Genomic DNA, 6,000 nt, shown 5'->3' with positions numbered 1-6,000 from the left:
GTACCAGAGAAAGCATTAGCACCCCTCCCCCCATTTTTTAAATAGGGACACAAGATAGTGCAACTGAAAAAGGGCCATGGTCTCATGGGGAAGGGCCAGGGAAGAGATAGGGGAGGCCAGGTGATGCTGTGGATAAAAGAAGAGGAAGCTACAAGCAGAGGCGTCACTAGGGTTGGTGTCATCCGGTGCTGTGCTGCACGGTGACACCCCCCCCATCCAAAATAAAAATTCTGGACCAAGGTGATGATGCCACACCCAATATTCTGGGTAGCAGTGCTTAAAGTGGACCTAGAGACGTGGTAGAACAACCCCCCCATTCCTCAGCGATTTATCAATAAAAGGACAGCATGCGCCTTAGGCGTGTGGTGCAAAAAAGGGGTGTGATCTCGAAAGAAAGGGGCATTGTCATACAATACTATCCCAAATTTAAATTACTCCACACAGTAGCACAATCTTATCCACATTACACCGCACATAGTGCCCCTGATTCACATTACACCATAAAGTAGTGTCCCTTATTTATGTTCTGGCACACAGTAGTGCCCATTTTACACAATGACCACATTATTGAACCTTATACACAACGCCCACAGTAGTGCCCCTTATACAATGCCCACAGTAGTAGTGCCCCTTATTCAATGCCACCTGTGGTAGTGGCCCTTATGCAATGCCCCAGTAGTAGTGCCCCTTATGCAATGCCCCCTGTAGCTGTGCCCATTATGCAGTTACCCCTTTAGTAGTGCCCCTTTGTGCGCTGCCCCCTTTATTATACCCCTTTATGCAATGCCCCTGTATTATAGCCCTTTATGAAATGCCTCCTGTATTAAAGTCAATTACGCTATGCTCCTTATGCAGTACCCCCAGTAGTGCTCCTCATACAATACCCCCAGGAGCTCCTCTTATGCAGTGCCCCCAGTAGTGCCTCCAGACAGTAGTGCCCTTATACTGTAGCCCCAGTAGAGCTCTTATGCAGTGCCACTTTTACAATACCCCCAGGAGCTCCCCTTATGCAGTGTCCCCGGTAGTGCTCTTATACAGTACCCCCAGTAGTGCTCTTATGCAATTCCCCAGTAGTGACCCTTATACAATGCCTGGCCCCAGGAGCTCCCCTTATGCAGTGTCCCCGGTAGTGCCCTTATACAGTACCCTCAGTAGTGCTCTTATGCAATGCCCCCAGCAGTGACCCTTATACAATGCCCGGCCCCAGGAGCTCCCCTTATGCAGTGCCCCCAGACAGTAGTGCCCTTATACTGTGTCCTCATACAGTACCCCCAGTATAGTCCCTATGCAGTGCCCTTATATTGTGCCCCCATACAGTACCCCCAGTAGTGCCCCCTGACCGTAGTGCCCGTTATTCTGTGCCCCCAGTAATGCCCCTTATGCTGTGCCCCCTCCCCTGTGCAATAGTACTTACCTCTCTTCACGATGTCCGGGTGCGCATCTTCTTCTTCTTCTCCTCCGGCGTGCCGCATGCGTGATGACATCACCGCGACCGGCGTCCAGAGCCACACACAGGCCGCTCTGTGTCTCTGTGTGTGGCGCTGTACGCTGGATGCGGTGAGTGACTCCAGGCAGCAGCGGGGTGCAGTGGTGCTGGGGAAGGGAGTGCGGATGGGGTTCGGCCCGCGGGTGTGTGCGCGCTGCTCTTTGGTGTCACCCCCTTGAAGGGTGACACCCGATGCGGGCTGCACCCCCCGCACCCCCCTTGTGACGCCACTGGCTATAAGTGAGAATCATAATAAACAGGAAAATTGACAGTCCCAAACAGTGCCCCTTGCCCTGCGGTGCCCTGTGCCATGGCACTGGTCGCACTAACCTAGTTATGGCCCTGGTTTTGGGTGCGGGATCCCAGCCATCAGAAAACTGACAGTCAGAATCCAGGTAAGTACCCCTACACTCATGGGCGCCAAAAGGGGGAGGGGGGTGGGTACAGTTTACCCAGGCCCAGGCTTGCTAGAAAGGCCCAGCGGAGCCCGAGTCTGGCTTTGCCCCCCCCTCCCTCACAGCAGCTCAGCACACAACTTGTGCTGGGCTGCAGTGCGAGACTGCTCGCGGCTGCTGCAGCAGCCTGAGGAGTCTCCTATGACTGTGGGAGGGAGCGATCACACTGATTGCGCCCCACCCCATCTTAGCGCCGGTGTGGGGGGCTTGCAGTGATATATTGAAAATTTTTGTCAAGGGGGCGTGGCCACGTCACCCGCGATTAGGCCACGCTCCCTCCTTTACCTGGGCCCGGCCAGGCTCTCTACGGCCTAACCCCTAAAACTCCCCCTAACCTTAACCCACCTTTCTTGCAGCCTAACCCTAACCCTCCCACCCCACATCCTAACACTCCCCTCCCACATCCCTAACTCACCCCCTTGTGCCCAACCCTAAACCTAACCCTCATGCTTACCCGCCAGGATAACAAGTGGTGGGATGCTGGTGCCGGCATTCTCACCCCTCTCAGGATTTTGGTGCAGGGATGCTGAGCTCCGGCATTCCATGCAATGTGCAGAGAGATTTAGATGTCAGAGGGGAGTATCCAAATGATGCTTGCCGACATTTAACTCCCTCCTTCCGGGAAGGAGCTGTCGGGCTTACACGGCGGGGGCGTGACAAGGTCAAAGGGGACAGGGCACGGCAGCTGATGCATCAGTGGGGGTGGAGCATGGGGGCGTGGCAGCACGATCATGTCATCGTGGCTCCGACCCCTCTTCACAATGCCGAGATTAATGGCATTGCGCAGCAGGATGCGGATCCAGGATGACGCGACTCAGCGCAAATCGCATCACCGCTCCCCCCTTCTTCCCAGCTGCCGGGATTTACACTTTTAACTGACGGGGGCGGACACATCGCCGGGGGTCGGGAGGCTTGCCTGCCTTTTGGGAGGTTAGGCAAGTATGGTCCAAACTCAATCTAAATTGTAAAAATAAAGCTGTCCGTTATAAGTGGGCTACATGCAAAAGCTGCCAGTATTTACCCTGCATGCAAAAATAATAAATGTATATGCACTCCTTGCATTGCAGCATGGTTTGTCCAGATGCACAATTACTTTTTTTGCTTTAAACCCAAGTTCTAAACTCAGAATCCGTCCCACTGTGGCAGTGAATCTTCAAGCACTACAAATCCACTAATGTCATTTTTACTGATATGTGATTTTAGTGTATTTAGGATTGAAGGATAAGAATAAATAGTAAGGATTGGTCAAAACTGAAAGCAGGAACAATTTACAAGGATAATTCTTTAAAACCTAGGACTTGCTGTGGAAATTATGGACAGTTATCAACTATTGGTCTTCTCTAGAGTAAAACATAAAGGTGCAAAGATGTACAACCAAAAATAGAGTGCACAGATGCATGTGGAGCAGAAATACAGAAGACGACATCATGAATTCATAAACTTTTATCAGGCGGATACATAACTGAAAGTACCAAGGGTCTGTGTCACTACGGATCACAACTGCGAATGCAATTGTGATTACACACACAGTTCAATTGCGATAGAATGCTAATCCCAGCACCCCACAGGGACACCCACTTTACCTTACACACATCTGTAATCCTTAGCAAGACTGCGAAACCATCGGTACAATTGAGTACCATCACAGCCTCAAGCACACTTGTACAAGCTCTGACCTGGAATTGCTAACTTCATCGCAAGCTATGAGTACTCAGGCTGCGTGGCTAATATATGCACGCTCCTGTAACGGTGTTTGAACGCACTTGGATGCTTGCGTTTCACAGACCAGCCCCCGTCACCTCTCACAAACGGCACTTCCTTTCAATCGCTCTGTGATGGATCTGCTTAGTCACTGCAATTGCAGTCCAGATTGCAGCGGCCGTTTTGCGTGCACACACTGCGATGCAAGCGCAGATCGCAACATTCACCCAATTGCCTGCATAATCACAGTTGCGAATGGTAGTGAATCAGGCCCCAAGTTAAACACTGTAAGACACATCTGTAAGGGGTATGGTTGCATGTAAATGCCCCCGATTCACCTCTCCAGGAGCAATTTAGCAAGGGGCTGCATGTTATGTGAAAATGTAGATACAATTAATGTGTGGCATGGTGGCATAGTGGTTAGCATTACTGCCTCACAGCATGAGTTCAATTCCTGACAAGGACCATATCTATGTGGAGTTTGTATATTCCCCCATGTTTGCACAGGTGCTCCAATTTCCTCCCACACTTCAGAAAACATTCTGGTATGTTATTTGGATTGTGACTAAATTAACTTTAGTGTGTATGTGATACCCCTGACTCTAATAAGAGCCAATGGACACTATAATATGGGAGGTTGCCACTAGGTTGAGCCACAGAAAAAGACAAGCTGGCAAAGAAAGGGATTTGGGGTTAGCACATGAGGTAGACATCAAGGAGTGAATCTGGAGAGTGGGGTGTGGTGCCGCAGATCTGGACAAGTGACGAGGCTAAGATGGTGCCAAGTGCCAGGGACACTGAATATCTGCAGATAGAATGATGGGGACTGCAGCAGAAGTGCCAGCACTGTCAGCGCTGGGAGCCACAGCAGAGATCCGTGGAGGCAGTGTGAGTTAAATTGATAAAGGGATACATCTGTACTGAAATTGTATTACAATGTTGATTACCTAATACCTGCAAAATACTGATATATATATTGACAATGTGATAAAGCATGTGCTGCTTGAGCTACCACTGAACTAGTCACCTGAGGGCCTGATTCAACAAGGATCGCAATTGCAATTGCAGCTCCCTAATCACACGCATGCTGCAAAAATATCCTAATTATTGAAATTGCAATTCCATCGCACTGCTAGCAGAGAGACGCTCACTGCCTCTCACTACCATTATCTCACATCCGGCATACTTTGAAATCCTTCGTAAACATCGGTAACATCGAGTACCATCGGTCCCTCACGCAGAATTACAGCAGCACTGACCTTACTCAGAAATTGATAACCCCCTAGCATGCAGTAAGTACTCAAGCTGCTTATTCAATCACTATGGCTAATTTATGTAGGCCCCTGTAATGGTGTTCTAATGCACTGGCTCGCCTGCCTTTCATCGACCCTCCCCCCCCACACTTCACCACCCCCAAAAGCTCACATCCTGTCAATCAATCTGTGATGTGTCTGCGTAGTCTCTGCGATTACAGCACAATTGCAGTGGAACCTTCGCACACGCACATTTCGATGCATGTGCAGTTCACAACAATCGACCATCTGTGTGCGTAATCGCAGTAGCGATCCATATTGAATCAGGACCTGAATCTATTAGTATAAAGAGAGAGGAAGCTATTTTGTGAGAGAGACTGATCATTGATATATTGTAAGAGCTACTTGGGACATAGCTACTGATACTATTGAGTTCTGAAGATAACTGTGCTACTAAAGTGCAACTGTATTCATTGTGCTTTATAATTGGAAAGTGGAATCTATTGTTCTCTGTAATCAAGAATGACCAGCAAAGAGCAGAAAGGTGGGACAGCAGCACACTTTCATCCTGCTGCCCCAAATGGTTGAGTTGTTTGAGCTCTGTGACCTGGCTCCCTGGCATCTGCCATTGACTTAGCACTGTGTTTGTGTCCGTGATCTGGGAGCTCCCCTGCTGCAAAGACTATGGTCCTGAATCAGCAAGGATCACAGTTGTAAAGATGCACGCAATCAGTCGATTAATTTGCAATATGCATGCATATGCATTGCAGTGCGTGTGCGCGAACTAGCAATAGTGATTGGAAATGCATTTACAGAGACTACGCAGATCCCGAGCACAGTGATTGACAGGAAGTACCATTTGTGGGTGATGATGGGGGGTGGTCGGGCAAACACAGACGTGCCAGTGCGATGGGACAGCATTGCAGGGGTGTGCATAAATTGTTCAGCTTGACCTGAAGTTAGCAATTCCTGAGTGAGGTCTGACCTGCCTTAACTATGCGTATGGGTCCGATGTTACTCGATGTTACCGATTATTTTGCTATGTGCCCAAGTATACAGATGTTTGTAAGGGGAAGTGGGCGTCCTTATGGTAAGCTGTGATTGC

This window comes from Taudactylus pleione, unplaced genomic scaffold, assembly GCF_031769625.1.
Source record: "Taudactylus pleione unplaced genomic scaffold, aTauple2 ptg000481l, whole genome shotgun sequence".
Taxonomy (NCBI): Eukaryota; Metazoa; Chordata; class Amphibia; order Anura; family Myobatrachidae; genus Taudactylus; species Taudactylus pleione.
Note: the sequence above shows the minus strand (reverse complement) of the source record.